Source organism: Triturus cristatus, chromosome 4_1 (assembly GCF_964204655.1).
Source record: "Triturus cristatus chromosome 4_1, aTriCri1.1, whole genome shotgun sequence".
Lineage (NCBI taxonomy): Eukaryota > Metazoa > Chordata > Amphibia > Caudata > Salamandridae > Triturus > Triturus cristatus.
In genome coordinates, this window is record NC_140585.1 from 1,190,812,506 (window position 1) to 1,190,830,935 (window position 18,430).

Consider the following 18,430-nt stretch of genomic DNA (forward strand, 5'->3'; position numbering starts at 1 on the left):
GTTTAGAAGATAAGTGCAAGAGGCCCTGAGTGAAAACTTTTAAACTCATGGGGCCTCTCGCAGGGAAACAGCATGCCTTCCTGAAATTTCCCAATTTGATTTTAGTACGATGTCTGTAAGGCGTCCGTAATTTGGGGACCGCAAATTACGGATGCCTTGCTGACATCATACTAAAATAACGGACGGTCCGCGAAATTTACGGACAGTTGGTCACCCTATACGTACTTCGACTGGAAAACTCACTTGAGTGCCAAAGTGAGGAGAGGATGTGGTCTGACAGCTAGATTGCCGATTTTAGAGCTAGGAAACCAAGGTTCGAGCCTCAGGGTCGCGTCCACATCCTGTGATTCTGGGCAAATCACTTAATCTCACCGTGCCTACCAAAAACAAGCATTTACAATGCAACGGTCTCGGCATTGTTAAAGTTAGAGCTATTGGCATTTCTCATGACATTATTTTTGTTTATGTTTTTGTTTTTAAAACATGTAGAGAAACGGCATTGTTGTTTGCAATGTCAATAGCTTAATCAGTGTGTGTGTGGGTGGCTCTGTGTGTGGGTGCAAATGCAATAGGTCGCGCATGTGAGAGTGATTAAGCTATTGACATTGTAAATAACAATGCCGTTTCTTTAAATGTTTTAAAAACAAAAACAATCAAAAATAATGTCATGCGCAATGCCAATAGCTCTAACTTTACCAATGCCGAGACCATTGCATTGTAAATGCTTGTTACGTGCGTGAGCTCATTGCAGACTCACTGAGGGGCGGGAGGAGGAGGGTGTCCCACTGCTTGTATTCTCATTCCTCCCGTAAAAGATCATATTGACTTTCTTCCTCATTTTATCAATCTTTCCGTCTCCAACTTTCACAACCCTACGCTCGACTATGCTTCTTGAAAGTAGGAGTTCTCCCTGCCTACATCCCGTTTTCCACGCTTCCCCTGTTTTGCCCTTCATTTCTGTCTCGCTATCTGCTTTCTGTCCCTACCCCTCCCTTTCCCGCGTTGGTCCCTCCCTGTCCCCTCCTTCGTCTTCGGGAGCAGTAAGTTTACATGTAAAACAGTAAAATATGGCCAGAGACCTCTCTTGAACAGGCGGGAGATCCCCACCCGACAACCTTCGCTGCACTCTGTGGTGAGCGACAGAGTGCCTGGTGGGTGATTCTGTCTGCCGAGTGACCGTATCTACAGCGAACCCCTCTCTGCTGCGAGTGCCTGCTTGCGGTGAGTAGCTGTCTAGAGCTGTCTTCAGCGAGTGACCGTCTCGGGAGAGAGACTGTGAGATTAAGTGGGTGACTGTGTTTGGTACGCAACTGTGTAAGGCTGCCCGGGGTGGGGGTTGTGCAGCGGCCCGCCCCCTTGAGGGCGGCCGCCTTAGTGCCACAGGAAGGCACAGGGGTGGGAGGTCGTGTCCCTGGGCTTGACCTAGGGAGACCCCAGTCAGGTAGCTGCTTCCGGCGGGGAGGAGCCAAGGGGGGGGGGTACATATTCGGTCCCCGCCCCCTCCTCGCCCTCTTGTCCGCTCGTTTGCCTTGCCTGCAGTCCGTCGTGCTCCGTCGTGTCGCCCGTCTTCACTTAGGTGAGTCTGCCGGTTTCTTCCCTCTCGCCCCGGCCTTGTCCCTGGGCAGTACCAGGAGACAGGGCCCTGTGGTCGGCGTGCCACGGGCGGGGGGGGGGCCGTGCTCGGGAAAGAGTTTGTGAGGGGGCAGGATCGGGGGTGCGTTGAGGGAGAATGCTGTGGGTCGCGGGCCACGCGGTCGAGTAGAGTGCGAGGGGCCAGTGCCCCGGCCCTGTGCCCCGCGTCCCTTTGATCCCCACATCGTTATGTGTATATCGAGCCGGCTCCAGCGGGAGGCCTCGGTCGCGCTCGGGTGTAGGAGCGTCCGATTCCTCTCTCCCCCCCTGGTCGCTCGTGGCGATTTTGTTGGTGACTTAGCCGGGGGGAGAGTTGTGGCGGGGGACTGGATCTTGTGCACATTGAGTGAATACGCGTTTGGATTAATTGAAAGTTACCTGGGCCAGGCTCCTTTCATCGTTAGTCGGGCTTGGCATTCGCTACGAGTCCCGGACTTGAGCTGTTTACGGACTCGGTAATGGGAGGGGGCCGATGGGGCGGATTCAGACCACGGTCGCCGGCCCTCCCCCCCCCCCCCCCCTTTCCTGCCCCGACAAATGTTGTGGATCGCGGGGCGGGGTGGGGTATCTCACTTGCTTTTCGGGTGTGCACCCAGGTTCACCCTGGGCTACGAGCCTGGCCCTGAGTCACGGGGCATACAACTGACTGCCCTGGGGGCGCAGGGGCCTCGGACGCGGGTCGCGGGTTTAGGAAGCTTGTACGTCAGCTGCGCTTGCGAGCCTGCGAGCTCTCATCAGCTGCCCCGGCATGCGCTCGAATCGCGTCTGGCCCCCCCCCCCCCCCCTAGCCGCCATGTTGGGGGCCCGCGGGGGGGGGGGGGGAAATGTGCATCGCGAGGCGGACGGGATCAGGCCACAGTGGGCACTGCTCGGGGCGCCATGTGTGCCGCCTCGGGGCGCGCGTGTCTGGGGGACATCCCTTCCTGCGGTGGTCAGTGAGTGGACTTTCGGCCCGTCCATCGAGGCGGACGGGGGGGCACGCACGATGCACTCGCTTGCGGTTGAAGGCGCTGTCTTGGGTGCGTGGCCGGCAGCGGCCTTTTGCGTGGTGTGGCGTGTGTGCAGGATCCAGTCCTGCTTGGCCCTGCAAGCTTGGGAACGCACGGGGTTTCGGGGGAGTGGCTTCGGCACACTCCCACAGTTGTTGCTCACATGGGCAGCTGGGACGATGCTTGCCAGCTTGCTGCCATGCTCGACCTGGGCCTGTCAATTCTGCCTTTCGCAGCATTTCTGTGCTCGGCGTGGCAATTAGTCGCAGGGTACTGACGCTGGCAGGATGGCTCAGTAGATTACGGGGGTTACGCACTTTGGCCGCAGAAGGCGTATGTTCGTGCGCCCACAGCACTACCTCAAAACGTGTATTTCCTGAGCCCGGGGGTCGCGCCCAGGCGAAGGAAGTGGTCCGTCGGATGCGCTGCCGCCTCCAGGTCGGGACACCAGGGTTCGTCCTCAGCAGGTAATTTTGGGCAAATCACTTAATCTCTACGGGCCTGAATGTGTGATGTAAACACGGTGCTATGAAAAGCGGTCCGATTAACCCCTTTTGCCACATCCACTCGTACAAATCCTGGTAACGAGCCAAAATGGGGGCATATGATCGTGTGCATGGTACCCCGGCACAGCCCAGTCCATCTCCTTGGTGCCGTCCTCTTATACATTCATGGTGCGCGCGGCCCGCGCCCGTTCCTCCCGGGCGTCTCGGCACGCGTGCCACAATCCGCCCTAGTTTCCTTCCGGCGTACCTTGGAGCTCGGGAGACTGGCTTTCACTATCGCACGCTAGCATCATAATGTGAAGGCTGTGCTTCGCCGCGTGCCATTGCAGGACATGAAAGTACCAACAAACTAAGGGTACGTCATCTAAAGGTAGCATCCCACACCGTGGTCGTATGATTGAGCAGGGCACTCTCCCCGTTCTTCCTGGTCACCCGTTCTTCAGTAGCGAAGGAAATGTAGCGTCCGGGGAACTGGGAGATAAACTCAGGCCTGTGTTGAATGCCTTGTATCCAGGATTCTGCGCGTGCCTCACCTCCATGCATGTGGGTCTGAGCAGCAGGGAAGTAATATTGTCGTGTCATCCTCTCTTCTCTTCCTCCTAGATCGTGCGAAGGTTCGTGCGAAGGTTTTAGGTGTACCAGACGATCACGCTTGCTGCCGGAAAAAGGGTGTAAGTGTGGCAATTGCTGGGGAAGGAAGGGGAGAGTAGGCTCCTGGTTGGCTTGGCCAAGGACAATATCGCCCTGGGGCACGTTTTAACAGCTTTGTTCTTTGTATGCAGGAAATCTGGGACAGCATTACGCTCTGAGTTGAAGGAGGTGCGTTCTCTTCCGCGAGAGTAAGTAGGAGCGTGTGTGACGGCGCGGTTGGTTAAGGGGGGGTAGGGGCCGGTCTCAAGTGGTATTGGCCAAGGCTTACGTTCATTTCTCTTTCAGGTTAGGACCCAGTCCGAGATGGATAGTGAGGGCACCCCAGCGCTCTTCTCAACGCCGTCCCAGGTCGATGAGACCCAGCCGGGCAATTCGCAAGACGCACAGTTAGCAGCAATTATTGAGATGGCCAAATCCAAAGGACTGGCCTGGGCTGCAGACCTCCTCAAGGCCAGCTGCCCTGAGGACTCTGGGGTCATCTCTGGGGGCCATACAACGGGACAAGAGTCGAACGAGGAGGCGGGCCCCCCTCGCCCCAAACGAATCCGCAGGGCCACAGTTAGAGACTTCCCGGCTGAACGTACGGCACTCAGGGTCCGCTCGGTGCCCGCCGGCAAGGGCTCCTTCGGGCCTCCGCCCCAGACGTCCGCGGCTGGCCCGCCAACACCGAGCAGTTCTAGCTCTCATGCCACTAACTTTGCATCCAGGGAGGACCTCGCCAATCTCAATGAGACACTAAAAAATTTCATGGATGAGGTCAGAGCGGGCTTCTCGCGGGCAGCCTCTGCGGTGGGGCGGCCGTCTGCTGACAGTGCGGGAGGGGCCCTCTCCGCTGCAGCCACTGTTTGGGCGCCACAAGGGACATGTCGTCACGCCCCCGAGCTGTCCCCGGTGCCGTGCACACCGCCTATTTCCTTGCCCAGAAGTGCAGAACCGGCGGCGGTGGTAGGGCCTGTCTTGACCGCCAGGCAGGAGAAGGCGGCTCCCGCTGGCCCCCCGGCCCCGGGGCCCATCCCGGCTGGGGGGGAGCTGCGCCAACCAGCAGGAGGTGAGCCGCTAACCGGGCAGTCTGCTGCCGCCATCGATATCGCCACCCCCCCCCCCGCCCCGGGGGGCAGCGCGTCCACGCAACTAGCTAGCGCTACAGCACCACGCCCTCCCCTGCAGGTCCCAGCTAAAAAGGAGTTTACCCATGCCCCGCTCCTGTCTGGCCATAGCTCGCTCATCTGGGAGGTCCCCTTAGCAGCAAAAGAATTCATCTGGAGGCGTGAGTTTTTAGACATCTTTTCACTACTGCTGCTGGGCCAGCATGGGCAAGACGCGCGTAGGCTTGGGGGGAAAGAGGAAGACAAGAAGGTCAGGTTCCAGCAGTGGCCGGATAAAACAATAGATAACTGGCTAGCCGCCTTTTCCATCCTGCAATCTGTTATACTTGAAAAATTTCCTGAACAGGGCCAGGCTTTGGTACTGTACCAGAGGCTAATTCACACAGAGGCGCAGAAGTGGGGCGGGGAAGGGTGGCTCAATTATGACATGGAGTTCAGAAAAAAGATGGCCATTTGCCCAGAGATGGAATGGGACCAGAAAGAGGTACAGCTGTGGATGGACCACATGGGGTCTCGGGGATCCAAGAGTCCTGCCTCTCTTCCCAAAGGGTCCGGAGGAGGTGGCGGACAGACAGGGAGCTCCCAGTTCAATGCGAAGCAAGCGAGGCAGTCCTTTCGGGGGGGGCGTAGAGGGGGTGGCAGGGGAGGAGGGGCCAAGCGGGTCTCTCCTGGGACTTGCAACCTTTTCAATGCCGGCGCTTGCTCTTGGGGGGTCAAGTGCCGTTTCCAGCACTCATGCAGCAAGTGCGGGGGGCGTCACCCCGCTGCCTCGTGCCAAACCAAACAGGACAAGAAGCCTGCTGACTCCGCCAAACCATCGGCTTGATTCGCCTCCACTCCTTCCCCCAGCTGCGGCCCCACCCCTCCTTCTCCCTCCTACTGACCTAGTCGCCTGCTCTCCTGCGCTCCTGGCCAGCAAGGGTCCTTCCCCGGTCCTCCTGGACCGCATGCTAGAGCTACTCAGACTGTACCCCCTCTCCGCTGACAGTGCGCTCCTGCTTGAAGGCTTCTCGCTGGGCTTCACCATCCCCTATGTAGGTCCCCTGTCCGGCCGCGATGCGGAGAACCTCAGATCTGCCAGGGTCCTCCCACGGGTCTTGAAAGAAAAAGTCCAGAAGGAATTGAGGCTGGGGCGGGTGGCGGGTCCTTTCAGGGAGCCCCCGTTAGACAACTTTGTAGTCTCCCCCCTTGGCTTGGTCCCTAAAAAAGATCCGGGGTCTTTCAGGTTAATTCACCACTTGTCTTACCCTGAGGGGGGCTCAGTAAACCACGGCCTGCAGGAGGGGTCATGCTCGGTGTCTTATTGTACATTGGATGTTGCACTTGACCTGGTAAGGAGGGCTGGCAAAGGAGCCTGGTTGGCGAAGGCCGACATTGAGTCGGCCTTTCGGTTACTACCAGTGCACCCCAGCAGCCAACACTTGCTGGGTTTCAAGGTGGACGGCATGTACTACTTTGACAAGTGCATGCCCATGGGGTGCGCGGTTTCCTGTGCCTTCTTTGAGGCTTTCAGCTCCTTCCTTCAATGGGCCTTCCAGCACACGTACAGCTTTTCCGGGGTTTCCCATTACTTAGATGACTTCCTATTCATCGGGAGGGATGGCACTCAGGAATGTAGGGCAGCCCTGGTTGATTTTCAGGTCCTGATGCATCATTTCGGCGTCCCCTTGGCCCCTAAGAAAACGGAAGGCCCGGCTCAAGTTCTCTCTTTCTTAGGGATCGAGCTGGACACTGTGGCGGGGGAGGCCAGGCTGCCAGCTGACAAGGTGCGGGACCTGAGAGATCAGATTAGCCAAGTGGTAGGGAGGGAGAAGGTTTCCTTGGCTGCCATTCAGAGCCTCCTGGGGAAGCTAAACTTTGCTGCCAGAGTCATCCCCGCGGGTAGGGCATTTGCGCGAAGGTTAGCTAGAGCCACGGCCTCGGTGAGCAGGAAGCACCACATGGTTAAACTGAACAAGGGGATGCGTGAAGACCTAGTCATGTGGGCAGACTTTCTAGTCAACTTTAATGGGGCTGTTATCTGGCGCGACCCCTGGGCCAACAGCCGGGAGCTGGCCCTCTTTTCGGATGCGTCTGGCCGGGAAGGGTTCGGAGTGATTTTGGACAAAGAGTGGTGCGCAGAAAGGTGGCCCAACGCCTGGCACAGGAAAAAGGTCACGTCCAAGATCACGGTACTGGAACTCTTCCCAATTGTGGTTGCTTTTCATCTCTGGCCCAGGGCCCTGGCCGCCAAACGGGTGCTTTTCTGGTCTGACAACCTGGCGGTGGTGCAGGCCATCAACTCCCAGTCTGCTAGCTGCCCCCTAGTCCTGTGTCTACTGCGAGAGCTTGCCAGGGCCTGCCTATTTAACAACGTAGAGTGCAGGGCCAGGCACATTCCAGGGATTTCTAATGTTGCCGCTGACTCTTTGTCTCGTTTCCAGTGGCACCGCTTCCGGGAGGCCTGGCCGAGCGCACGCCAAGAGGGGACCCCTTTCCCGCCGCACTTGTGGCGGCTGCTGAAGTGGGACCACGGATGAGGGAGCTGGGAGAACGGTCGCTAGCCCCCAGAACTGCGAAGCGCTACGGGAGCTGTGTCACCCTCTTTTGTGCAATTACAGGGGGCTGGGAGGAGGATCAGGTGGCTCTGGAACTTAGAGTCCAACAATTCTTGCTGTGGGCCAGAGGGGAGGGAAAAACTCATTCCTGGATATCGGGCCACCTCGCTGCCATCAGCCACCACGCCAGATTGAGGGGGCAGGCTGATCCCACCAAGGCTTTTGTGACCAAGGCAGCACTGCGAGGGTGGGCGAAACTGGATCCGCGATCTCCGGATCCCAGGTCCCCCATTACTTTCTCTCTGCTACAAGGAATGTTGGACTGTATGGATAGGGCCACTCACTCAGGGTACGAAGCTACACTGTTCTCGGCCTGTTTTTCCCTGGCCTTCTTTGGTGCCTTCAGGATAGGGGAACTAGTGGCCCGCTCTAAATCTGACCCCTCCGGGGTGGCACTGAACGTAAAGGACGTAGAACTTGAACCGGGGTGCTTGAAAATAGTCATTAGACAGTCCAAAACTGACCAGCTAGGGCGAGGGAGGGTAGTGGTGCTACATGGCTTGGGGGATGAGAGATATTGCCCGGTAGCTTGTGTCAGAACCTACCTGCTGCTTCGCCCGCGGGGGGCGGGTTACCTGCTAGTGCATCAGGATGGCCTCCCGGTGACTAGATTTCAAGTGGACCACATCCTCAAGGCCTGCCTTAGGCTGTCCGGCCATGAGGTTAGGGGCAAAATATTCAGCAGCCACTCTTTCCGCATAGGTGCGGCCACCACAGCGTTCCTGGCTGGAATGCCTGCAGAAGGTATTATGTTGGTGGGGCGCTGGCAGTCGCATTGCTTCAAGCGGTACATCCGGCCCTAAGGGTGGCCGGGGGGGCTGTGGGTCACTTGGGGGGGCTGTCTGTCGTGACCACAATCATATTAGGGCTCCCCTCCCTCGCTGGTTTCCTGATTGACGTATACCTTTACTGCAGTTGTGCTGCAGTTTGCTTATGTTGTTTTCTCTTTCCGCTTAATAAACATATACTCAAAACCAATTTTCTCTTTATTAGGTATGAAGGTGTGGGTAATTGGTCACTCAATTATTGCAAGACTGGCACATTGGGCGGCGGCAAGAGAGTGGCAGAATGGCTTTGCCAACACGGACGTCACGTGGTTGGGTTTCCCAGGCTTGCGCTGGTGCGACTTGTTACGGAAAGTTAAGCAGAGACTCCGGGGAGGGTGGCTCCCGCCCAACCTCTTGGTGGTCCACCTGGGGGGGAATGACCTCACATCACTAGGAAGGAGAGCTCTATTACAAGACATGAGGGATACTTTCTGCAAGTTGAGCGTGTTGTTGGGGCCGTGTGAGCTGTGGTGGTCTGAGATGACTCCACGCACTATTTGGCATGGTGCTCGCTCAGGCGATGCCATCGAGGCATCTAGAAGAAAGGTTAATAGCGCTATGCGCAAGTTCACGGAGCAAAGAGGCTTTGGTTTCATCAGGCACGGCCTTCTGCATGCCAAATCAACGGGATGTCTCAAAGGCGATGGGGTTCACCTCTCGGATTTAGGCATGGAGTTGTTTTTACTGGATCTAGGGGAAGCTCTGACAGCTGCGGGTTGCTATTAATAGGGGTACTGGTGGGGGGCCCTGGTAGTGACGGTGGCCACTCCCAAGGCTGTGGAGGAGTTACAGGGCGATCCAGGGTCTGCACATACCAAGGGGTATAGCATGCAGCAGCACCGTGTGGTGCTAAGCCAGGATACCCAGGGATCTTTTAGCGTGTCCACTGGAAGACCTACGGCGCCCCGCTAACCGACAGGCGGTTGTGGGTCTGAGCAACCGGGGGCTGCCATGTATGCTCCGCCCACCCATCACGGGGGGGCGTGGTGAAGCATGTGGACTGGAGGTCCACGGATGGGAGGGGGGGACCCTCCCAACATTTGGTGGTCACCAATTGGCGTTGCCATGGTGACTCTAGGCTTATCAGACGGGCAGGCGGCATGGGGCTGGCCTGCCCTGGGATCGCCCGTAAGATAACCCACCGTGTTTGCATATTTATTATGCTAATAAACCTGCAGCAATATTTCTCCACTTACATTCAGTGTCGTGTGTTTTATTATGATAATGTACTGATGTATGCTATGATAACGGTTGCCGATATTGGCACTATGTAAGGCTGCCCGGGGTGGGGGTTGCGCAGCGGCCCGCCCCCTTGAGGGCGGCCGCCTTAGTGCCACAGGAAGGCACAGGGGTGGGAGGTCGTGTCCCTGGGCTTGACCTAGGGAGACCCCAGTCAGGTAGCTGCTTCCGGCGGGGAGGAGCCAAGGGGGGGGGGTACATATTCGGTCCCCGCCCCCTCCTCGCCCTCTTGTCCGCTCGTTTGCCTTGCCCGCCCATCCGCTTACCCGGCATCAGGAGGGACAAGAAGGGGGGGGAAGGTTTTTTCTAACAACTTTCACTTTTGTGTTGCAGGAGGAGTTACAGGGCGATCCAGGGTCTGCACATACCAAGGGGTATAGCATGCAGCAGCACCGTGTGGTGCTAAGCCAGGATACCCAGGGATCTTTTAGCGTGTCCACTGGAAGACCTACGGCGCCCCGCTAACCGACAGGCGGTTGTGGGTCTGAGCAACCGGGGGCTGCCATGTATGCTCCGCCCACCCATCACGGGGGGGCGTGGTGAAGCATGTGGACTGGAGGTCCACGGATGGGAGGGGGGGACCCTCCCAACATTTGGTGGTCACCAATTGGCGTTGCCATGGTGACTCTAGGCTTATCAGACGGGCAGGCGGCATGGGGCTGGCCTGCCCTGGGATCGCCCGTAAGATAACCCACCGTGTTTGCATATTTATTATGCTAATAAACCTGCAGCAATATTTCTCCACTTACATTCAGTGTCGTGTGTTTTATTATGATAATGTACTGATGTATGCTATGATAACGGTTGCCGATATTGGCACTATGTTCTTGGTGAATGGCTGTCTGGCTGCACACATGCTGGGTTAACCAATGTTTCTTTGCAGTTTCTGTGAAACGGGGTCTCGTGAGTGTGTGTCTTAATTTTAAAACAGTTAATGTATTGTTTTGTTTATCGAGTAGATTTTGTGAATGATGTGTGCATCTAAATGTTTTTTATTCACTGCCAGTAAAGCTTTAGCCCGGAATGTGTATGGCTATCTGCGATGTGACTGTTCTGACGTGTTCTGCTCCTTGCAGTGAGAGGGTGGCTGCAGAGACGGTCTCTGCTTCAAGCGCGTTTCTACAGAAAGTGACTTAGTCTGCAATGAAGTCCAATATCATCAGTGAATGATTCTGTCTGCAGAGAGTAACAGTGTCTGTGGTAACAATATAGGTAGAGAGTGGCTCTACGTCCCCTGCGAGAGTCAGTCGCCAGTGGCTGAATCTGAGGTGTTGGAATGCCAGTGATGACGTGCTGCCGTGATAAGGCTGCGTGTGATCAACAGCTACAAATAGAATGAGACTGCACCGGATGAAAGACCGCCGAGGGCGGTGTTGTCTAAGGTGAGTAGGTGTCCACAGCGAGACAGTGACTGTGGTGAGTGGCTGTCTGTAGTGACCGACCAAGCGTGTCAGCAGGGAATCATTTTATATTTGTCAGTTGACTGTGTCTGGGGTCGGTGACTGCCCTCAAGGTGCGAATGCGCCTTATCAGTGATTGTATCGACTGCGAATACGGAGGATGCAGTGTGTTAGAGTTAATCGTAATCGTAACTGTAGTGAGTGACTGCACAGAATGGCTGTGGGCAAGGAATGCCGCTGCCCGCGTCCCAAGCAATGGGACATCAGCAGGGCAGCATTCTAGTGGCCGCCCGTCGGAGCCTTCCCCCCCTTGCTGCCTCGCGCGCGAGGCCTACGCCCACTTGGGTAAAACCCCCTATCACGTGGAGCTGGAGGCGGGCCGGGGGGGCGGGGGGCGCGGCTTACCCCCCTACTTAGTTGGCTCTCTCGCCCAGTTCCTCCTCTGTCTCCTGCGCGCCGCACCAGCCTGGACACGCGTTCCGCACCACGCGATTGCGACCGGGGCCCAGTCAGCGTCGTCGTGCTCGTCGAAATACCAACCATACTGCTGGTGAGTCGTGCTAACCTCTCCCACCCCGGCCCTGTCCCTGGGCATGACCAGGTGAACGGGGCCCTGTGGCCCGGATGGCCATGGGTGTGGGGGGCGCAAGCGGTGCTCCGCGTCCCCGAGGTGTGATGCGGCTGGTTTATGGGCATCTTGCGTGGTGCGGTTCCGGTGGGGCAGGCGATGGGGGTGGCCACAATATGGGTAGGGCGGCAGGTTGCGAGTGGGTCGGTCCGGCCACGTGCGGTTTTCGTGTCGGATGTATTAACGTGGCAGAACGGTCTAAGTAGCTGGATTTAGGCTCCCGTCTCTCTGGAGGCATGGGTTCGGATCCCACCGCTGCCAAAGTCTGTCACCGTCGCATCCAGCGCGGCTATCTTCCGGTGTAGCCATCTGGTTGTTGTCGAGCAATGTCCCCCTGATCTCTATACACGAGACAAGAAGTCCAGCAATGTGCCCGCTTACAGCCCGAACTTCCTCTCATTGGCCCGCCTCCCCATGCTCCCTGTCCTGCTGCAGACTGCTTGTAATCTGCTGTTCTGGGGTGAGCGCTCCCGCGGGGGGGGGGACATTAGAGGCGGCGCGTCTGCGGGAGGGCACCCTGCTCGTTTTCCGGGAGTGGGGGGGCGCGGCGCGGTGCACAGCCGGGGCAGTTTGGGGCCTTACCTGGTCGAGGCTTCGGTTGGGTCTTGTGGACATGGGCAGTGGAGATCTTGTCGATGCCGTGCTCGCCCACCAGTGGGCGGTGCCGATTGCGGACCCTCGTGTCGCGGGGTGGTCCTGGGCTTGGGCGGGCACCACGGCGGGCCGGTTTGGGAGTCGGGAGGCGGGCGCGTTCGCTAGCTTGCTACAGGTGCGGGGCGGCCCTGCGGGGAATAGAATAAGCAGCCTGCTTCCTGAAAACGGAGAGGCGGGGTGGGCTCCCACACTCCGCCGTGCGTCCCGGCGTCGGGTTTCCCTCGCGGGGCTTCCCTCCCTGGAAGCCCCGCCCCCCCTGAGCCGGACAGCTCATTTGATACGCGGTAGCGCGACTTGACAAGGTGCGAGTGTGAAGCGGTACGAGCTGGGCCTGTGTGGGACATGTTCACCGGTGCACAGTTTTGGTTTACAAAGGGGGCTTCGAAACGGATACCTAGGGGCCTCGTCCAGTGCCCCGGCACAGGCAGTCCGTTTGTCCCGGTGCAGTGACAGCAGGCACATCCGTGACATCCGTGTGCGGTCACGGCTCACATCGCACTAGTGGAGGTTACGGCAGGACGCATGCCGGTGCACGTTCTCCATGGAATATTCTCCTCCTGTTGAAGCACAGGAGCAGCAACACTTACGTGGTGTCACCAGGGATTTAAGTGGGAACTTCTTGCATATTAGATACATTACGGAATCGATAGAAACAATGACGGCGACTTAACACAGGGGGGCACCTAATCAATTATAAATAGATAAAAGCATAAGGTCAGCAAGAGCCTCACCACAAATGGCAAGTTAGGGCGTCTTATACACTGGATGCCCACTGCAGGCAGAGGGTTCGAATCGCGACCGGGCAATGTCTTACATCCCCCCGGGCACACCCACGATCATGCAGCGCAACCCGCCCCCTCCTGCGCCCACGCTCCTACGAACTGTAGCGTCCTCCTCCCTGCCACATGCACCGCGGTATACCGGCGGCCCCATGGTGCGCGAGTGGTGGCAGTCACTGGGTCACCGTGATGTATATGTGGCTTGATTGTACGAGGATAACCAACGGGGGGAAGCGGTCTCGTGGGTCGTGACCGCGCTGTATAAATGTGCAGAACATTTGTGGTCTAGCTGATCCCGCGTTGGGGCCTCGGACGCACGGACATGCCTCCTTGAATGCACCTGATCTCGCCCGATCTTTGGTGCTAAGCAGGGCGGGCTTGGTCAGCTCTGGGATGGGAGACCACCTGGGAATACCAGGTGTGGTGGGCATTTTCAATACCTCAGTAGCGATATATCAGTAGGCAGCATTATATTTAAAAGCCAAGTTCGCATATTTAGTTTACTATGCTGGCCTGCTGCCTGCACGCATTGTTTTTGCCGTGATAGCATACGTTTTAGTTTTCTTTTGATTCAGACCGTCGGGGATCTGCGGTTGCACAATCTGCAAGTGGAAGGTTTTGGGCTTATGTTACTTACCTTTACTTGAGCTGGGCCATGTTCAGTGTATCCCATTCTAATCTTGCGGTTCCCGGTGCCGGGGCAGCAATGCGGCAACTCTAAGCGCATTTTTGCTTGCGCCCAAACCAGCCTTGCTTTTATTTACTGGGTACACCCAGACACTTCTGTTACTGGGGAAGGGGTAGGTGTGTGCACCCAAACCACACTAAATTGGGGTACACCTTGGGGCATGACAATGCACCCAGATTTTAATTACTTTTGCTGGTGTTGGGCCTTTACACTACAGTCCGAACCATTCTTGCATTTACATACTACTGGGCATATTTCTTGCGCCCTAATGTTGTTTGGTATTGGGTTTTGTTTTGTTACTTGCTAGGTGTATCTTAAAGCCCTAATACTCAACAGTGAGCTACGAACGCTCATCCTAGAGCTGCACACACACCGCAAAACATTCATTATCAGAACATTGATTAATGTTGCAAAGGGGGGTTATTTTGGAGAGAAACCGCCTGAGCTTGTGCTTCTCCACACCAAGCAACCTTACACTACACTGGGTGATCTATGATGAGTCTGTACCCATTACGGTTTATGGTAAGCGTTTTGAGAAACATAGGGCTAGCTAGGGCTGTAGGCAGACAGCATTTCTCGTCCTAGAGCAATTCCAATGTGCATCCCCTTTGCAACTCTTCCTTGTGGGGCGGCCAGGAATAATCAGACAATATGGTGGGGCTCTCGCATAGTTATACAGTGCATGGCGGCCGAATTCTAACGTCTGCGGTTGCAAATTTAGGCAGGACATGCGTTGGGAAGCTCAATGGGTCTAGTTTTACTAGTTTTCGCTTTGGCCAATGGGAGTTGTCGTTAGCCAGATTCAGAATAGATGACATGGCAGGACACTAGAAGCGGATGTCGGTATGTCCAAGTGGGGGCAGGTTTTCTTGTGATACAGGCAAGCTTGCATAGTGGCGCACCAGTGCCAATAGCCTTCGGTATCGGCCCGGCAGCATCGTGCATAGGCACGCATTTAATAGGAATAAAAAACCCACATTGCTTATGCCCTTATGCAGTGTCTTATGCAGACTCCTGCGCCGCTGGCAATACAGCAGCTTTTCCGTAGGTCCACATGTAGGGCTTCATCTTTGTGTTGTCAGTTAAAATAAATTTTGAGGCCCAGCCGTACCTGCGCTACACGGTCACAAAAGTCGTGAGGCCGCTTCACCCAGCCATGTCTCTGGAACCATGCAACGCCGTGGCTCATTTGGTATATCCTTGGGCCGGCCACATATTCCTTCATCTCCAGCATGCTTTGCTGATTAATTGATTAAATAGATACCGTCGCATGTTCTAGCTCGAACAGAGCACCAGTTACTAATCGCAATGACATGGGTCACACGCACTGGAGAGCCCCTTTGCATTTATTCCCTGGTATCTTTGTCCCAAAATGCAGCATTTATTAGGATTATCCGGTACTAGGGGGGAATCTCCTTGGCATTAGTTCCATGCCGGTAGGTACGAAGGGACGAAGTTATGTGTCCCAAGTGGTGCAACAGGATAAGAGAAGGTATATATATATATATATATATAGATATATGTTCCCTTGGCAGCAGGAGTACGAATATGCCAAGGTTCAGCCTAAAACCCAGTCTCAACCATGATGCAATGGTCAGCTTGTGGGAAGGTGTAACACAGAAATTGAGCTACCAATGTTATTATTGTAAGATTCAACGCTTGAGTCACGAGATGCTGCTGTCTTTCAGCTTTGCCTTGCTATTAGAAAACAGCTGGGGGAAGGTTTCTCTCAAATCAGTCATAGTGGCAGCTGAGTCTGTAGAGAAAAGTCAGCAGCCTGAGCTGTGTTGAGGCAAGTTGTAGGCCTGGGTTTGTGTGTTATACAGAACACCTTGAAGGTATTTTTGTGAGTTCCACGCTTAAGTCAAGAGATGCGGCTGCCTTTCATCTTTAGCCTTGCTATTCGGAAACAGCTGGTGTGCTATTTTCTGCAACTCAGTCATAGTGGCAGCTTAGTCTATACAGGAAAGGCAGCAGCCTGAGCTGTTTGAGACATGCGAAAGGCCGGGTTTGTCTATCATACTTAACATCTTTGAGGTTCTTCTCCCTGTTCCACAGGGAGGCCAGGGAAAGCTCAGATTGACATGGTTTACCGAGACTTAGCCTGGCTTGCCGCTTCTGCGACCTTGTGAGGTTTGTTTATGTATTGTATGAAGGTGACAGAGGCTGTCACTGTTGTTTGATAGGCACCAGGGCCAGATGACATATAAGTGCATTGTGTGCTGGAAACTAAAGGAGCGGGTCCATTTAGTAAGCACAAGGAGCATGGGGGGCGTTTCTAGCTCTAAAAGGAAAAGTTGGAGACAACTCAATTAATTGGGGAACCAGAAAAAGCTTTACAAAGCAATGCTGTAGATTTCCGGTAGAATGCTGTATGGCTAGGCTTCAGGGATAAGGCCATGATCTTTCCGGAAGGGGCATTCTTCTTCGACCTGTGTCGAACTGGGAAAGGAAGTAAGGCGGGTGGATAACTCTTTATTCTACCTGCGTTGGCGCATCTTGCCAGGAGTGATTGTCAAAGGTTTTGCCTTCAGCCAGTCTAGGTCAACCCATCCACTCCAAGCCAATTGTTCATGGTGATATTGGGCCGCATTTACACAGCCCAGTATCTGGGCCCTGGGGTGGTCATTGTCGTGAATTACTAAATTTCACTGAACTGGAGGTGGGGCCGGGTTTTACACTAGCAGAAGTTTGGACGTGCAAACCTCCACCTAGGGGGTGGCTGGCTGAATTTGATGAACTACTTCAAACGTTTCACAGCACTGCACGTGGGAGAGTGTCAATGACCTGTGCATACTTCAACCAGACACCCCAGAATGAGTGTCAATTAACTGTGCATTCTGCAACCAGACACCCGTGAATGGCATGCCCTCATCTACATAGTAATAATTGAGAGAGCAGAGAGCGACCATACCTCTTGAATTTTGCACTTAAACTTTCTAGTAAGGGAAAGGGCTTAACACCTTCAGAAATGAGCATGACCAGAGATGTGCTGCTCTCCACTGACATTTGACAGGTTAATGGGCAAGGCTAGCGGAAAAGCCAGATGTATTGTCATCATTTAGGCAAACGTGACCCAGGTATTGGCAAGATAGAGACACTGTCAACTATGCAGATATGAACAAAATCATAACTGGGGCTCACAACAAATGATTTGATAAAATAAGAAGTTTCCTTTTCAAGCCACTATGGCGGTGCCACGAATTACCTATAGCACAGCAACACCGGTATAACAAGGACTGTAGGCAAACTTATTAACTCTTTCCAGCAGCAATAAAGCCCGAAAGCTAGCTTCTATTCAACAAGCAAGGAAATTGGATACGCTGTCCCAGTGGAGAGCAAGAAAAGATTGGGATGGACAGCGGGACTAGTATAAGACTCTATCGTCCAATTTAATTTAACTTAATTTGCAAGTAGAAAGGCTAAAACGAGGAGATGTTGCTGAGATAGGGGTCAGTTTGCAGTAAACAATAGGATAATACCATGTGAAAGGAAGCAAATTTATATACCCGTGATGTCAGCTTGTGTTTATATACGTAGGTAAAGTGGCTGACTCACACGCCACCTTCACCCTGCTTGTTGTGCTGTAGCTGTTGGGAACACAATTCCAAGCCAGGAAGGCACTTAATTTGGCCAATTGAAAAATCTTAATAGGATTGCAGGTCCATAAGCGCCTAATTCACCTATGCCTTGTTACCAATGCCATATTTTCCAGCCTGAGAAACAGATTTAGGTGTTGCTCTTCTCGCTCAGCCTTTCTTGGAGCCAGGGAGTTGGGAAACATTCACAAATTTGGGTCTCCGAGCTGAGAGATGTATTCTTCGGCAGCTCAGTCAGTCATATTGGCTTTATTCGGAGTCATGATAAAAGGCGTCCGAGTAGCAGTTGCGTAAAATGTTTTGCCCAGACGAGAAATCATGCAATCCTCGCGGTAGCAGCAGCAACTCAGGAACCATGACGCTATCAATACATCACCTTTGTAGATAGAGTGGAAATTAAAACCTTCGTGCTAGGATATGAAGGGAATCGATGGATTGAAGAATTCGGCTATGGTTCAGTTCTGGCTCCATATGCAGGTGCTAGATCTTCCCATAATTACGCTAGGATGATCTGCTGTGGCATCGCTTAGAAGGTTAGGAACACCAGTCACGCCTAAGCTGAACGGCAGTGGGGCCAAAAGACATCCTTTGTTAGTCTGCCCTGGGCTTCTGAGTAATGTTGCAAATTAATGCCGTCATTTACGGGTTACAGAACAGGACCCCTAATTTAGCCCATTATAAGCTGGCTCGCGGGGGCAGGGCACACATAACAGCAAAGGGAGGAAGGGGGGGCTCTGGCAGCGACGGTAGCCTCCCCAGAGCTGTGGCGGAGTTACAGGGCGATCTGGATGCAGACTGGTACAGTAAGGGTACCTCTGCGACAGGCGGTACAGTAAGGGTACCCCTGTCCGGCACAGTAAGGGTGCCCGAGCCAAGGTCCAGGAGCCGAAGGGGGTTCTGGGAAGACCGCGACGGCGCCCCGTTAGTCCTTCGGGCGGTTGGGGGGCCTGACCAACCGGGGGTGGCCACAACACGCTCCGCCCCTGTCGGAAGGGGCGGGAGTAGGAGGCAGATCACGTGACCCAGTGGATGATCTGCAAATATTTATGTGCCACACTGCCGGGCATCGACCCACCGTGTGTGCTGGCTCACCAGGCGGGCGGGCAGCAAGGGGCTGCCTGCCCTGGATCGCCCG